Source organism: Lonchura striata, chromosome 5 (genome assembly GCF_050655825.1).
Source record: "Lonchura striata isolate lonStrDom1 chromosome 5, ASM5065582v1, whole genome shotgun sequence".
NCBI classification, from domain to species: Eukaryota; Metazoa; Chordata; class Aves; order Passeriformes; family Estrildidae; genus Lonchura; species Lonchura striata.
The window spans coordinates 9831537-9845952 of record NC_140707.1 but is presented as its reverse complement, the minus strand read 5'-3'; positions in this window follow the sequence as shown (position 1 = coordinate 9845952).

Genomic DNA, 14416 nt, shown 5'->3' with positions numbered 1-14416 from the left:
GGCACAATACTTTAAACCCAAGTTTTTAAGGTCATGTGTGTTTCTCATGCTATGATTTTTAATAATAATCAATAAAATTGTGAATTACCCATAGTGCAGTTCACACAATTGGCATGGTAATTATGTTTCAGTTTTTAAGAGGGGTGAAAAATATTTCTGAATCCTCTGCAGTTGAGGTATTCATGAAAATGTTTGCACTGTCATTTTAAGAACATGAAGTACCTTGTGAGATTGCTGCTGCAAATTCATGGCAGCATTTTAAATTTTTTATTTAAAAATTTATTTTATCAAATTACTTGAGAGCGGATTTTTCCATTTCCATCCTATTTGTCCCGATCTGATATTAGTGACAAACTAAGTCTGTTTGCAGTCAGCATTCCTTCCCCCTTGCATCCATTCAGCTGCTGGAGGAGTGCTCTGAGGAGCTGACTCGGAACATGGCTGCACAATGAGAGTTCTTGGCAGGCGGCACCCAGACACCAGAACCAAGCACAGACCCCACGCTGCAACTGGAGAAACATTTCTGTGGCCGTCCAAAAAAACCCAGAAGGTAAAACCCCAAAACCAGAACTGAGAACCCCCAGCAAATGGTTTAAGGGGTGCGATTAAAAATGATTTTCATCCTGTCTTTTTGCATGGTTTAGCAAAACTAATGTTTACTCATTTACAGCTCAGTAAGAGGATAATGTGCTTAATGAAAGAAAAATCTACTGACAGCCACATTTATTGCCCTTCATTAGCATTGGTACTTAATTTAATATAGATCTGAATAGACATTAGGGAGCCTGCAGGAGGTTAAATGGTGAAAATGTAAAGAGATTATTGAATTTACTGTTTGGTTTCAGTGACATCAAACAGACATAATTAATTAGGTTTATTCCACTAGCAAAAATAATCCAGAATGTAACACTGGATTCATTAATACCATAATTTAACATTTTTTGGAAGTTTTATACAACAATATGGAATATCTTCTTTCTTACACTTTCTAAATTTTAGATTGTTTGGTGAGACCATTATTAAAATTTTTCTTTGCTCCTTCTTACCATTTTATCAAAATGGTAATTATGTTTCAATTTTTAAGATGGGTGAAAAATATTTCTGAACCCTCTACAGCTGATGTATTCATGTAAATGTTTTCACTGTCATTTCAGGATCATGAAGTACCTTGTGAGATTGCTGCTGCAAATTCGTGGCAGCATTTTAAAACTGTAGCTTAAGTAGGGTTTAGTATCAAACTGAAGTTGCCACTTGGGAATTTTATCAAACTATTGATTCAGCCAACATTTGTGATAAATAACTTCTAATTATTACAACCTTAAATATTCTAAAAAACAAAATTATTATTAAGATGGTGTATATGTAGGTAGGAATCTACAGTTGCAGTGTACAATTCCAATGACAAATGTAAATAAGATCTATTGTTTACCACAACATGAAATGTTTGATTTTTTATAATCTGGTTATAGCAAATTGTTTGGTAGTGTTTTTAGAAAGTTAGAGATTACAAAGAAAAACAAGAAAAAATAATTCACATAGTTTTTATATTTTGTATATATATTGTATGTATTTTTTATACAGATTTCTCTGCATTTTGGGGCAGTTTTCTTGCGTACATTCTTTAGAAGTCTTTGGTTTTATTTTTCTACATAGCTTTTCAATAGCATTTCTTATCTTGGGAAGTATTAGGGGACGTATTTTAGTGTTAAATCATTCACTCAAAATTTCAAAATTTTCAAGTGATCTTTCACGAAATCTTTAAGAGACTGATAATATTACAAATACCTTTTAAGACAATGTGTATATCATGCTCATTACTGGCTATTCACAAAAAAATCACTATTATATAGCTCTTTCTCTAAACAGAAACATTTAATATTAATTATGATATGAGTCCAGTAATTAAAGGCTTGTTTACATATACATGGAGGGATTTACAAAGGAAACTTATGTTAGTAAACCCATGCCTCACATAATCAATTTAATACATTATAATCTCCCTTTTATAACAAAAATTATTCTGAGTATGGTTCAGGTGATGGAATCACCAGCAGGGCTGTAATTAATGGTCTGTATATTCAGGGAAAGGCACAGATCACTGTTTTTATTCTCACAGAAGTGTGTGATAAATCTGCTATTTGTGCTGTATGAATCATTCACACAATCCTATTATTACAGGATTTTTGTAGGATTTTGCTGTTTGTCACAAAGTCTTCACTGGTACATGTATTCTAGTTTCTCCATGCGTATGACTTGAGTGTTTTGATAGATTTTCAAAGTCATTAAGTGAGTCTTTTTTTTCTTTCTCTCATTTTTCTCTTGCAAGCCAAGTTCAAAACAAAAACTTCTGTGCTTTGTCTGCGTATCTTTGGCTGCGTTTCATTGTGACATGCACTGCTGTTCTTTTAGCACCAAAATGTTGGCACACATTACTGAAAATTTCACACCATCTCTTGCTGGATCAGCAAGCTTAACCTACCAAAATCTGGTGTTGTTGAATGGTTTTTGACTGATAATCAATCTTTTTACTGCTCGACAGTTGTTGCTGGGACACAGACTAGAGCAGGTGGCAGATGTGCCTTGTCTTTTGAGAAAAGAAAGAGTAGGTGAGCTTGGGCACAGAGTGACATATTGTGTGTCCATTAAAAGGGTAAGTATAACAGCAAAAAGTCACTGCTGTAAGTGGAAAAGCCACCAATACCAGAAAAGAGGCCTTTTAACACCCCTGTTTACAAGTTTAATAGAACTGGAAAATGACAGTTCATGGCATAGGGTTCCACATCCTCAAAAATCAGAAGCCATGTTAAAAACATTCACAAATTATCTGTAAAACATTCCAAAGTATCTTTTTTATTTTAACAAAATATTTACACATATAATGAATGGTAATGCACAGATTTTTAAAAAGCTATATTATATTGAAGATAGGTTTTAGAGGTATATAGGGACAGGCAGTACCTATTTTATATTTTCTTTCTCTAGCCCAAGGCTGGGCAGAGAGCACAGAGTTGTGTGACTGGTCAATATCAATCAGTATAACACACTGATTTCAGTGTCTTTATACATTTCAGTCCTCAACACACAGGTAATCAGGTCAAATGTTAGCAGCACATATTTATTACATAGGAATAGAAGATCAGTGACGTAGTGTAAAGCCCTGCAAACATGGACAAGTGATGCCATGGAAATCTGACTGGCTTTTTACACCATAAGTATTTACAAGGTCATCACCTTTGTAGGAATTTGTTTCAAGTAGAAATCACAAAGTTTGTCAGAACTGTATCATTTTGCATAAAATTTCATTGCTTCAATACCTGGATGAAGTCTAACCCCTAGTGATGTTGGTGTCTTGGTTTATTGGGATTTATTAACCTTGTTGTCTTTCTAAAATATTAAAATTTAACTTGAGGGTTTGATTAAGCAAAGAAGGATTCAAACATAAGGTGACAAATTGCATGATCTGAGATAAAAATTGAAAGCCATTGCTGCTTCTAATTTAATTCAGTATTTATAATAAATACATGAGACATATCAGTGATGTGGTGCCATTCCAACAGGAGTTTAGCAAACAAAAATGTGTCACATTTTAAGCATTTAAATCCTATTTTGGGGGGTACTATTGTGGAGCAGAACTGTGCCAAAGACCTGATTCTCTGTCATGTGTAGTTCCTGCACGTCATTTCGTGATGGTCAGTGGTTGTATTTAATTAACTATTGGAAATTTATTTGGAAATTTTACATTTAACTAGTGGAAATTTAGGGGAGCACATATACTTGAGTGTTGTTTATAGACAAATATATTTAGCAGTTGCCGAATTTCAAAATATAGTGGGTATTTTCCTTATTCTTTTACTCCTTTGTGTCTCTCCTGCCAGCTTTTATTGTACCTCCACACCTCATTACCATTGAATTTCAGGTGTTTCCAGTGTTCTGCTCATGCTTTTTTTATTATTTATCAGTTTCTTCAGCTGGTACTATCTTATTTCTATTTGATTCAATAGCAGTGACTTTAGGAAACTTGCTGAGTAAAATAATCAATTAGCTATCACTCCTTCATAAAGGAAATTATGCATATCAGTCATGCTATTGTGGGGAAAATGGCTTCTTGAGTACTTTATGTTCCATTCAGCAATTTTTCAGTTCCTGTGTTTGCCATTTACCATGACCTTGCTTCAGAGTGTGGTTGCATTTAAAACAGGACATCTTTTCTGCAAGTAGTGTCAGTGAAAAGATGGATTCTAACCATTGACCAGTTTGGAAATGTTTAAATTGCAAGCAGCATTCTAAGTACTCTAGGAGTTTTTCTCACCAGCAAATAAAACTTAAAGTTGTCATATTTTATTTTTCAGAAAAAAATGAATCTTCTCTTTAGACTTGATTGATTACAGAAAATTTTATTACAAAATTTTCTGTAATGACTATATTGTATGTTATTATTTCAGTGCATTTATACTGGGATTTTGCATGAAAAAAGACCCAAAAAATATGCAGCAATGTGTAAATCATCATATATTATGAGCTTATTCTTGTTTTAGGTTGGAGATCTTAAGACCTAAACCAGAGATGTGTTGTAAGAGATGGGCGTTTTCTCTTGCATCAAAAGTTTTTTTAAATATTTCATAACAAAATAGAATTGATTATTTCTACAATAGCTTGATCATATCCTGAAAGATAGACTAACACAACCCTGCTCTTTGAGAAGGATGTAGGTAACATCTAGAGTACATTTTAAGGGCTTCTCTCAGAAAACTAATTTAACTGTTATTGTGGAAAATTCAGATTCACATTATTATTAGAGATTCTTACAGCCTTTTTCTGTTGTGACGACCCTTTTTGAAATCTTCTGAATTTTTGGAAGATGCCAATTTATGAGCTATTTCAATACAGAAGTCTCCCTTCTTGATGCTCAGTGGCATAGAGATCTTTAGGGTTTGGGGTTTTTTTTTATACAGGAATCTAATGGTAATAGATATGCCACTCTAATATACCCTGTCTTTTCTTCTGTAGATTTTTCCCCTGGCAAACTCTACTACTTTGGCATAAGAATCAAAGGCACATGTGTCAGTGAATCACAGAATTGCAGAATCACTGAATCACCAAATCACAGAATCACACAGTCACAGTGTGCGATCACACAATCACAAACAATTACACAATCACAGAGAATCACAGAATCACACAGAATCACACAAAATCACCAAATCACAGACTGTGTGATCACACAATCACACAATCACAGAATTAACAAATCACAGACTGTGTGATCACACAATCACACAGAATCACAATCACACAGAATTACCAAATCACAGAATCACAGAATCACACAAAATTACATAGTCACAGTATGTGATCACACAATCACAGGGAATCACAGAATCACACAAAATCACAGAATTACCAAATCACAGACTGTGTGATCACACAATCACAAAATCACAGATAATCACACAATCACACAGAATCACAGAATTACCAAATCACAGCCTCAGAATATGCTGAGTTGGAAGGCACCCATCAGGATGGTGGAGTCCAGCTCCTGGCCCCGCACAGGACACCCTGAGAGTCACGTCCTGTGGCTGGGAGCATTGTCCAAACTCTTGAACTCTGGCAGGCTCAGCAGTACTCCCTCAAGAGTTTCCACAGGAGATTTGGATAAATTTTTCTTCCAGTTGATATGTATGAAGCACTGTTGATGGCACAATGGCCACAACAAATGTGTATTTTCAGATTTTAGCTTTCCTTCCTGGTCTTTGGCTTTACTGTCTTGTCCATTAACATTGGCAGTTTGTTAATGGAATAGGAGAGACCTTTGTGATGTGCTTTAGCTCAGTGATGTTACGGGTGTAAGGACATTTTCCACCATTATGGTTTGATTTCTGGGAGCAAGAATTAGCCTTAAAGAAGGAAACATGAAAACTTAACTAGATGTAAACTGATAGTCAAAAGTGATAATGAATTTGCACACACAAGCACATAAGGCAAGTTGGTCAGGGTAATAAACATCACCAGATGGAATATTTTTTCAATAATACGTTGGGAACTACTTTGTGATTGAAAAGGCCGTAATTCAAAAATTACATGAGTGTAAGATTAATTATACAAATGGAATTGTTCAGATAACCAGCCAACACCCATTCCAATGTGCTGCTAAACAGAAATGACTAAACTCTTTATATGGAGTTTCCACTTTTTCAACTGATAGTATCAAATTATAGTATCTACTACATTCTATATATATGCATCTATAGATAAACAAATGCCTTATTTCTTACCCTTTTAGCCCTTCAAAAAGGACTGGTTTGCATTGTACTTTGCTTTAGAGCAGCAAAGAGTAAGATGTATTCATTAGTTAGGTGTCAGTACTTTGTTTTTAGGGAATGCAGACCCTGATGCCCTTCCCATAATCCACCTGAATTTAAAGAGAGAGAACTTAAAATTCCTTCACAAATTTCTACACTAAGCTCAGGCTGTGAGATGTCTGGATTTGACAAGGTGTCTTTCTGCACCTTTTCAAGATATTCACATCTGTAGGAATATAATCACGATAAAGAGGTCTGTAATAAAATTCTGTATTATTAATAAAACAAGAATAATGCCGTTTTCTAGACTGGAAATATACTTTCCAAATATGGCTTAAAACTGTATGCTGAATAAAAGAACATGGAAACAGTAAGGTACAGCCACATCAATTTAAATTAAATGCTAAAAGTACAGATCTATTTACTTAGGGCTTGGACTTGTGCTTACACCTCCCCAACAGTATCCCAGAAGACAAATTTTTGATACAACCTTATGAATACAAAGAACTAGTAGTTACAGGAATGTTTTCCCCTACCTTTCACATGGGAACAGATGAAGATCTTGGCCTGTAGAGCCTTTGTCTAATCCCTTTGTTTGCACTCAGCCAGAGTGTTTAAATGAAATTTTATTCAAGAAATGTCAAACGCTGAGACCTCTACCCTCACTAATCTGAAGATTGCTGTAAGAATATGTTTAAAATAATAAAAAACTAATTTAATAATTAATAACAAATAATTTAATAATGCTAAAAATAAAATTATTTATTATTACATCTCTGATGCCTAATATAAAAACACCCTCCATCCAAAATGATTACCAGCCATGCCAAATGGAGAAATTAAAATCTTGAACAAGACAGAGTCTTACAATCATTATCAGCCTAGATCCAGCACTCCTAAGTTCAAGGGAAAAATGGAGAGGAATGGTGCAGATAAATGGAGAGAAGGGGTGACTGAGAGGCATTCTGCCTCTTCTCTCTGCCAAATCAAAGAAAATTGCTTGCACTGTAAACCATCAACCCATCAACTGAGCTTGGGGCTGCCAAAAAGCCTGGCAGTTTTAACATTTCACCCAGTCTCTAAGTTTCTATCATTCTGCATTTTTGCTGCAGTGTCTGCAGGGCTTGTCTTGTTTATTCTGTTTGGCATTTACACCTGTTTAATCCCCAGATAATTTTATGTTTAGTTGAGTGCAAATAAGGTAAGGATTCATATGAAATTACATGAACAAATATTAATTCTTTTTAACGCTTCCAATACCAAATGTTTTATTTCTTCAAACAATTTTCTTTACTTCTGGAGTGTTAATAGTTTTTAGTATTGATTCCCTCTTCAGTTAGACATATTAGCAGTTTTAATTGGTAGTAATTTGCATATTTTAAATTATTTCCCAAAGTAACTTCATTTTTTGGGAAGGAATTATAGCATGGTTTTTGTAATTTCTACATTTCAGATTCCTATCATACAAAAAATAATGAAAAACTGATCATTCATCAATGAACCTATACTTTTATTTGTGTTTTGTGAACACAATAAAGAAGTACTCTCACAATCTGGGGATCTTCTTTATTTTAAGTGGACTTTGCTACCATGACCTATTTTCCTTAAGAGTTCATAGAAAAGGTCAGGGCGAGGGGATGAGGCTTGTTGATTGGCAGAGAATATGGGATGTTTGTAATTTTAATAAAATTTAGTATTAAGACATACTTCAAATAATATGTCAGCCTAGTGTTAGTGAGTTTAAAACCTAATGACAACTGCTGTCATTATTAGTTTAATATAGCCATTGTGCCTGTGGCAATAAATGATGACACTTCAGAACATGCAGAAACAAAAAGCTCTCAAGTATTTAAAGAAAAGGGAGTGACTGTAAACTTAGTTAAACACAGGAATGTGACCTGGGCATAATATGTTTCCCCAATAGAGAGGCATCTGGAATTTGAACAGAGAGCATAATTGAATGGAACATTATCTGTTCTTCCCACTAGGGTTTAAATTTTAATTTTATTTTTAAATTTAATTTTGATTTAAATTTTAATTTTGTTTCAACTTTATTAAGGAAACTTGTGCCTTTCTTCCTATTTTATAAAGATAAATCAGGGAGTTTAATATTTATTATACCACTTTTATTGCTACATAAGATATATTTCAGGTTCATGTCTCTGTTACTATTCTGTACCCTTTAAAATGTGTTGCTCAATTTTTCAAAATCCTAAAAAGTGGGAACTGAGGAAAATTATGTCCTCTTACTCATAGATAAAAATGTATTTTTCCAGGCAGTATGTTTTAGACTCATGAAGTTTTGAAGTTTGCTCCTGGCAGTGTTTGGTATTTATTTCTGTGAAGATGAGAAAAGATAAAGAAGTTAAAGCAAGATGTGTCTGAGTACATAGGCATAATGTAATATATAGTATACAATATCAATGTATGTGTAATGCCTTTTGCTAGTCCCCTTAAACTCATTAATTTATTGATTTCTGTAGTTGAAGAAAGTTTCTTACAAGTCTGTAAATCTTGTTTAAGCAACAACAGCATAAAGGAATTGTGAAGGAAAGGGTAGAGGTGTCAGGAGAGTAAGAAAACTGAATTTTGAAATCAATTCAATGTAAACAGGAAATGGAAAGCTGGGCTCATGATCAGTGTAGTCCTCAGACAGGGATATAGGGAATGTCATATGAGGATTTTAGGTCTCTGAGAGTTTTTATTGTCATTCTACTGTGGCCATTCTTCATTCCTAACAGTGTTTGGGTAGGGGCTGCTTCCATTTAGGTAATTATTCTCTTTACCCACACTTCTCAGTGTAATATCAGTTTGCTGAGGTAATTTTATTTTCTGTACCAAATTACTGACTAGTGTTTCTGATATTTTTTTTGCATAATTTAAATGACTAACATTGAGTATAATAAGAAGAATATAATTTAATTTTTGAAATTTGTGGTAAATTCTGGCACAAAAATTTATGAAAAATGTGTGTATAAAATTAGGCTAGTATTTGTAGATTTGCAGTATCAAGTACTCAGTGTTAACACAGTGCTTGTCTAATTAAGGTAGATTAGAGCTGGTAGTAACTTGTCCAACTGTCTGCTGCACAGTGGCAGATTACTGAGAATCACAGGATGATTTGATTTGGGAAGGATCTCTGCAGATCACCTCATCAGGTCTCCTCAGATAGGGATAACTTCAGCGGCAAGTCTGAACATGAATCAAATCCACTTGTGTTGAAGCAATGCTGCTAGGTCCTTGTAGATGAACTAAGTAACCAATGCAAGAAGGACTTATATGCCAAACAGCTTCCCTGGTTTGATTTTTGGATTTTTTTTTTTGTAGTTGTTAGTTATAGGATACTATCTCTCCCTAAAAACCCTGTCAGTCTTTCCATTGTCAATTTTTGCTCTATTTCTGTTACTTATCCTTGTCACAAATGAGATTTGATGCCTCTGACTAAACACCTTGTTTGGACATTATGGAAGCCTGGGGTTATAAAATCCTTAAAATCCTTACCCTAGTACCAGACCAAGTTCTTTATTGTCAATGGTCTGTAAAGTCAGATTCCCATGCCTTTCCCCTTTCCCCTTTCCCCTTTCCCCTTTCCCCTTTCCCCTTTCCCCTTTCCCTGCTTTTGCCTTTGCCTTTTTCTTTCCTTTTTCTTTCCCTTCCTTTTTCTTTCCCTTCCTTCCTCTCTCTTTCTCTCTTCCCCTGATAATTTGTCATTGCAGTACAGACCAATAGCAACAGGAGAGAGATATCAGAGCACTCTGCAAACTGGAGACTGTGGGCACTGTCCTAGGAATTGTGAAAGCTGGAGCTGTCAGAATGAGAAGGTTATAGAATCTGATGCCCCTCTGCCCAGGAAATAGAAACACTTGGCCACTCTATAAATGAGACTTTACCATGACTTTCAGGTAATTTTTAAATGTAAATGCTGATTTTCTTTGTGACAAGTGCTATCACTGTTTGTCTTTGTATTTAGTGTATATCATTGAAGGAGTTTTGCTTTGGAGGTTCCTGGCTTGTGAGCCCCAAAAGACTGGCAGCTGCTGAATAATCAAACCAGACAGGATCATGATGCACAGAAGTGTCAATGTACAGACAATTTTAGGTGGCAAGAATAATTTCTGTTTGAAAATAAGGGAAGACAAAGATACTCAGGTACTTGATTTTATGTCCGTGCCACTCTGAAGTGGCAGAAGTGTATTGATTACCATGAATAAATTCTTCCACATATCAGTCTCATGGACATCTTGTTCATTCAAGGCTGGGAATAAAAGTCATGCTTCACATTTTTGGCCATGCAGATTCCTGGAGGGTTTATTCCTGTTGTTCTTGAATCATGCTAGCAGGCTTATCCTGTGGAATACAGACAAGCTTGACCTTCAGAACAAGTCTCAGCCTTGAGGGATACTGTGAGCATGACCTTAAAGGATGGACAAAATTTTTCTTTATCACATTCTTTGGTTTAGGCAGCTGTAATCTCCCTAATTTTGCCTTTAGGCATCTACTGGCTCTTATCATTCAATGCCAAATGATCTCTACGTTTCACCTTATGTCATCTTCCATTATAATCTGGATCAGCTGCTACTTCTTTTCCAAGCACCATGCTGCTCAGGTGGAAACCTTTTCTTAGGGTGGCACACCTAAACTGAGAGCATCCTTTTACCCTTGTGTAACAAATGACTTGAAATGCTTGATTACATGGCAAATAACACTTAATATTCATCCAAAAATGAAATAAATTAACATCCCACCAAACTAGATCATGATGCAGACTTAGACTAGATTTGGGAATGCAAATCAGAGCCTTCTCTTCCCAGGCTTAGGCCCTTCCTGAAACTTGTCTGAAAATATGCTAATTCAAAAACTTACAAATGATAGTCAGTCCATCTTTTACTCACAGCTGTTGAGATTTTGAGATCTATTTTCCAATGTTAGTAGACATATTTTTCAACCATTAATTAAACTGGTCTTGCAACCCCCTCATTATTACAAGATCACTATATTCTTATGGCCAGAAGAGGAATTAATGGACAAGTCAAAGGAAGGTGTGATTCAAGATGTGTTGTTCTTAATGAGAATTCTGAAATACATAATGAAATACATCATTAATTAAATACATCATGAATTCTGGAATGCATCCCCCCTATTGCTGCAGTCTCATGTGGCCTGAAACCTGCATTGATGGCAGGACCAGGAGTTAGTCAAGCCATTCTATAAGCTGAGTGGACAGTGTCTTATACAGTCAAACAAGTTTATCTTTCCACACAAACAAGGGTTATTAACAGAAACAATGACCATAAAAAAACATCCTCAAAATCTTGTTGTTCATGAAGTAAAAGGAACTTTAATATATGAATAAGTGGTTCTCATCCATGTTGTCATCCAAATCCTTGTAGAAAGGAGATTTTTTCAAACCCCTACAATTTTTCAGGAGTCCCACTTCTAAAATTTATTTACTAAAACTTTCATGCTTTCTCAATGAATAATAAATCAATAATAACAAATTTTTCCCAATTCTTTAATAATGACTGTTCCAAATACATGGAATTGTTAACGTCACTTCTGCATTTCCTGATCTAGCATTTCTCCATTTATCTGTAGCTAACAATAATAATTGAAATTATGCTGTGGCAGATAAAAGAGTGATCTTCACCTGTCTGTATCCTACCTGGCAGTTTTACCTATACCGTGTGAGCTTGAGACTCCCCAGTGCAGCCAGTGTCAGCAAAGTCATTTGATGCTGGAATGGGTGGCAATGTGTAGGATTTTAGCAGAAGATTTTAACAAGTCCATACCAAATGTACATGCCAAATTTCACAGCAACCATAGAATAATTTCCTGATAACTGCAGGAGCAGATTTGTTCTGTTTAAAAAGTGGAGATAAGGCAAAATTCCTAAATTCTACAAGAAACTGGAAGGGCTCTGGAAAAGAGAGCAGAAAAATAGAGCTACATCTATGTTACCAAGTTGTAAACAACAGGAAAACAAATGTGTGGAAGGAAGCAGTTGTTTGTACAGAGGATCTCAACGCCCACACTATACATGTTTTAAAAGACAATACCCTGAGCTATCTCCAGTCTGTACTGTGGAACCATGCAGGGGCTTTGGATCACATCCATTGCTTTAATTTATCCAAATGATATCTGTTTGCATGCTTTGGAACTGTTCTCTGATATGAATCAAAGTACATTAAGTAGAAGCTTTGGGTCCCTTACCTAAAAATTGCAGTCTTTGCTTGACCTGCTGTAGATACATCCCCACGGAACAAAACAAACCACAGTTGTTCAAGTGCAAATTTGAAATTCCCTTTCCTGTTGAGAGGTAAGTTTTACTACAAAACCCTTACTGGATTAATAATTTATCAATCCATATTCTCAGTCCTCATGAGTTAAATTCAGCTGTACTGAATTCAATAAAATTGCCTAATTTACATTCACTAAGGATCTAATCCATGAACAGTCACTAAAGATTTAATTGGGAAACTAAACCATGGTTTAATGACAGGGCTGGTATTTTATTTCTTCAAATTCATTGCCAGTATCAATGCTGATTAGAAGATTAATTTTTTTGTCTTAGAATTTTAAAGTGCTATGAAAGGCTCAGCCATTTTTACTTTAGTGGATTTAGAGACATTTAGTAACAAAATCAACACATCCTTTATATTTTATAATAATGTAGCCTCATGATATAAAGGTCTATAAATTGAAACCATTTTTTCAAAAGAACTGTCATGCATCTAATGTAATCCAAGTGTAATGACAGCAGTATGAAGTTTGCATTTTCAAAATTATGTGTATAGACACATTCCAGTAATGTTAATGGCAGTTACAAGGCTAAGGTTCAAATTTTCCTGAGTTAATCCTCTAACTCCCACTGATTTTAGTGATCTTAGGTTAAGGAATAATTTTTAAAGGCCTTCAGCCCCTAAGTTTTTAAATATATCCAGCTCAGAGTGAGTTGTTATCGGTCCAATGATTGTGTTTATTGGCACAGGTCTGATCCATAGCTGGATACTGATTGTATTTCTGCATGCAATGTGCAACAATTTCCTTTGAAGGTTTACCTGTAAGTACATTTTGTGCAGTGGCAGTACGCCATTTAGAGGTAATTTCCTAGTGTTTGGGGAAGGAAGAAAACTAAGAATTGAAATGAAATAAAAATGTCATTTATACGATGCGGTGTCAGAGGTGGAACCCAAACAATGTACAAAAGGTTCAGACTTAATTTTTCTGAAGCAGAAAAAATGAGAGGCATTTCATTTTTGTAGGTGAGAAGTGAAATGTTCCTCTCTGCTCACTGATAGAGGCATGCTAAGGTGAATTTTAATTATGACTAAATTGTGGTATTACTCTTTCATACCCTGAACATCTGTTCCCTTCAGGAGCGATGATTTATGCAGGCTATCACTGCAGACAGCTTGCTACAGCTTATGTCACGGTTAGGAGGAAGCTGGTGGTACTATTTCAGAAAATACCAGCATCTAAGTGGAGACAGGCCAGTGGGTATTTTTAAGGTAGTAGAGAAAGGGGAGCATGATGTGTCTGTTTTCAGTTTTGAAGCCAAATATTCACTTTTTTTTTTTTTTTTTTCTTTCAGACCATCTGTCATTGGTGAAGAAAGTATCTCGGACAGTGAATGGTTCTTCATAGTGGTGTCAAGCAAAAGAAAAACCAAACCTGTCATTGTCATCTATGTGTAGAAAATTACTGAGAGCACCTCTGTTAGAATTTTAGTGTTTAAGAACTGTACAGGGCATGGTAACTATGAGAATGCTGCTCTACAAAATCAAATTGAAAAGGTAACCTTTGTTAATTAGCATATTTGAATAAATAATCTCGAAAGTACATTCATTGTTACTGCACTTGCATTGCTTTTGTTATAGGTTATGATTTAAGAAAAGCAAGAATAACATCCCTTAAATTATAAAGCCTTGGAATTCAATAAAGCAGGGATTACATTAAGTTCAGGTTATATAAGGGAAATTTTATTTCCCTGCTCCCTCTTTTCTGAAATCCCCTTGCTATTTAACCTGCCTTTCTTTGCCTATTCCTTCTTCTGCTTCTCTGTGTGCTAATTAATAGCATGTAATCTGAAGATTTATAGCCGAGAAAGATAATTT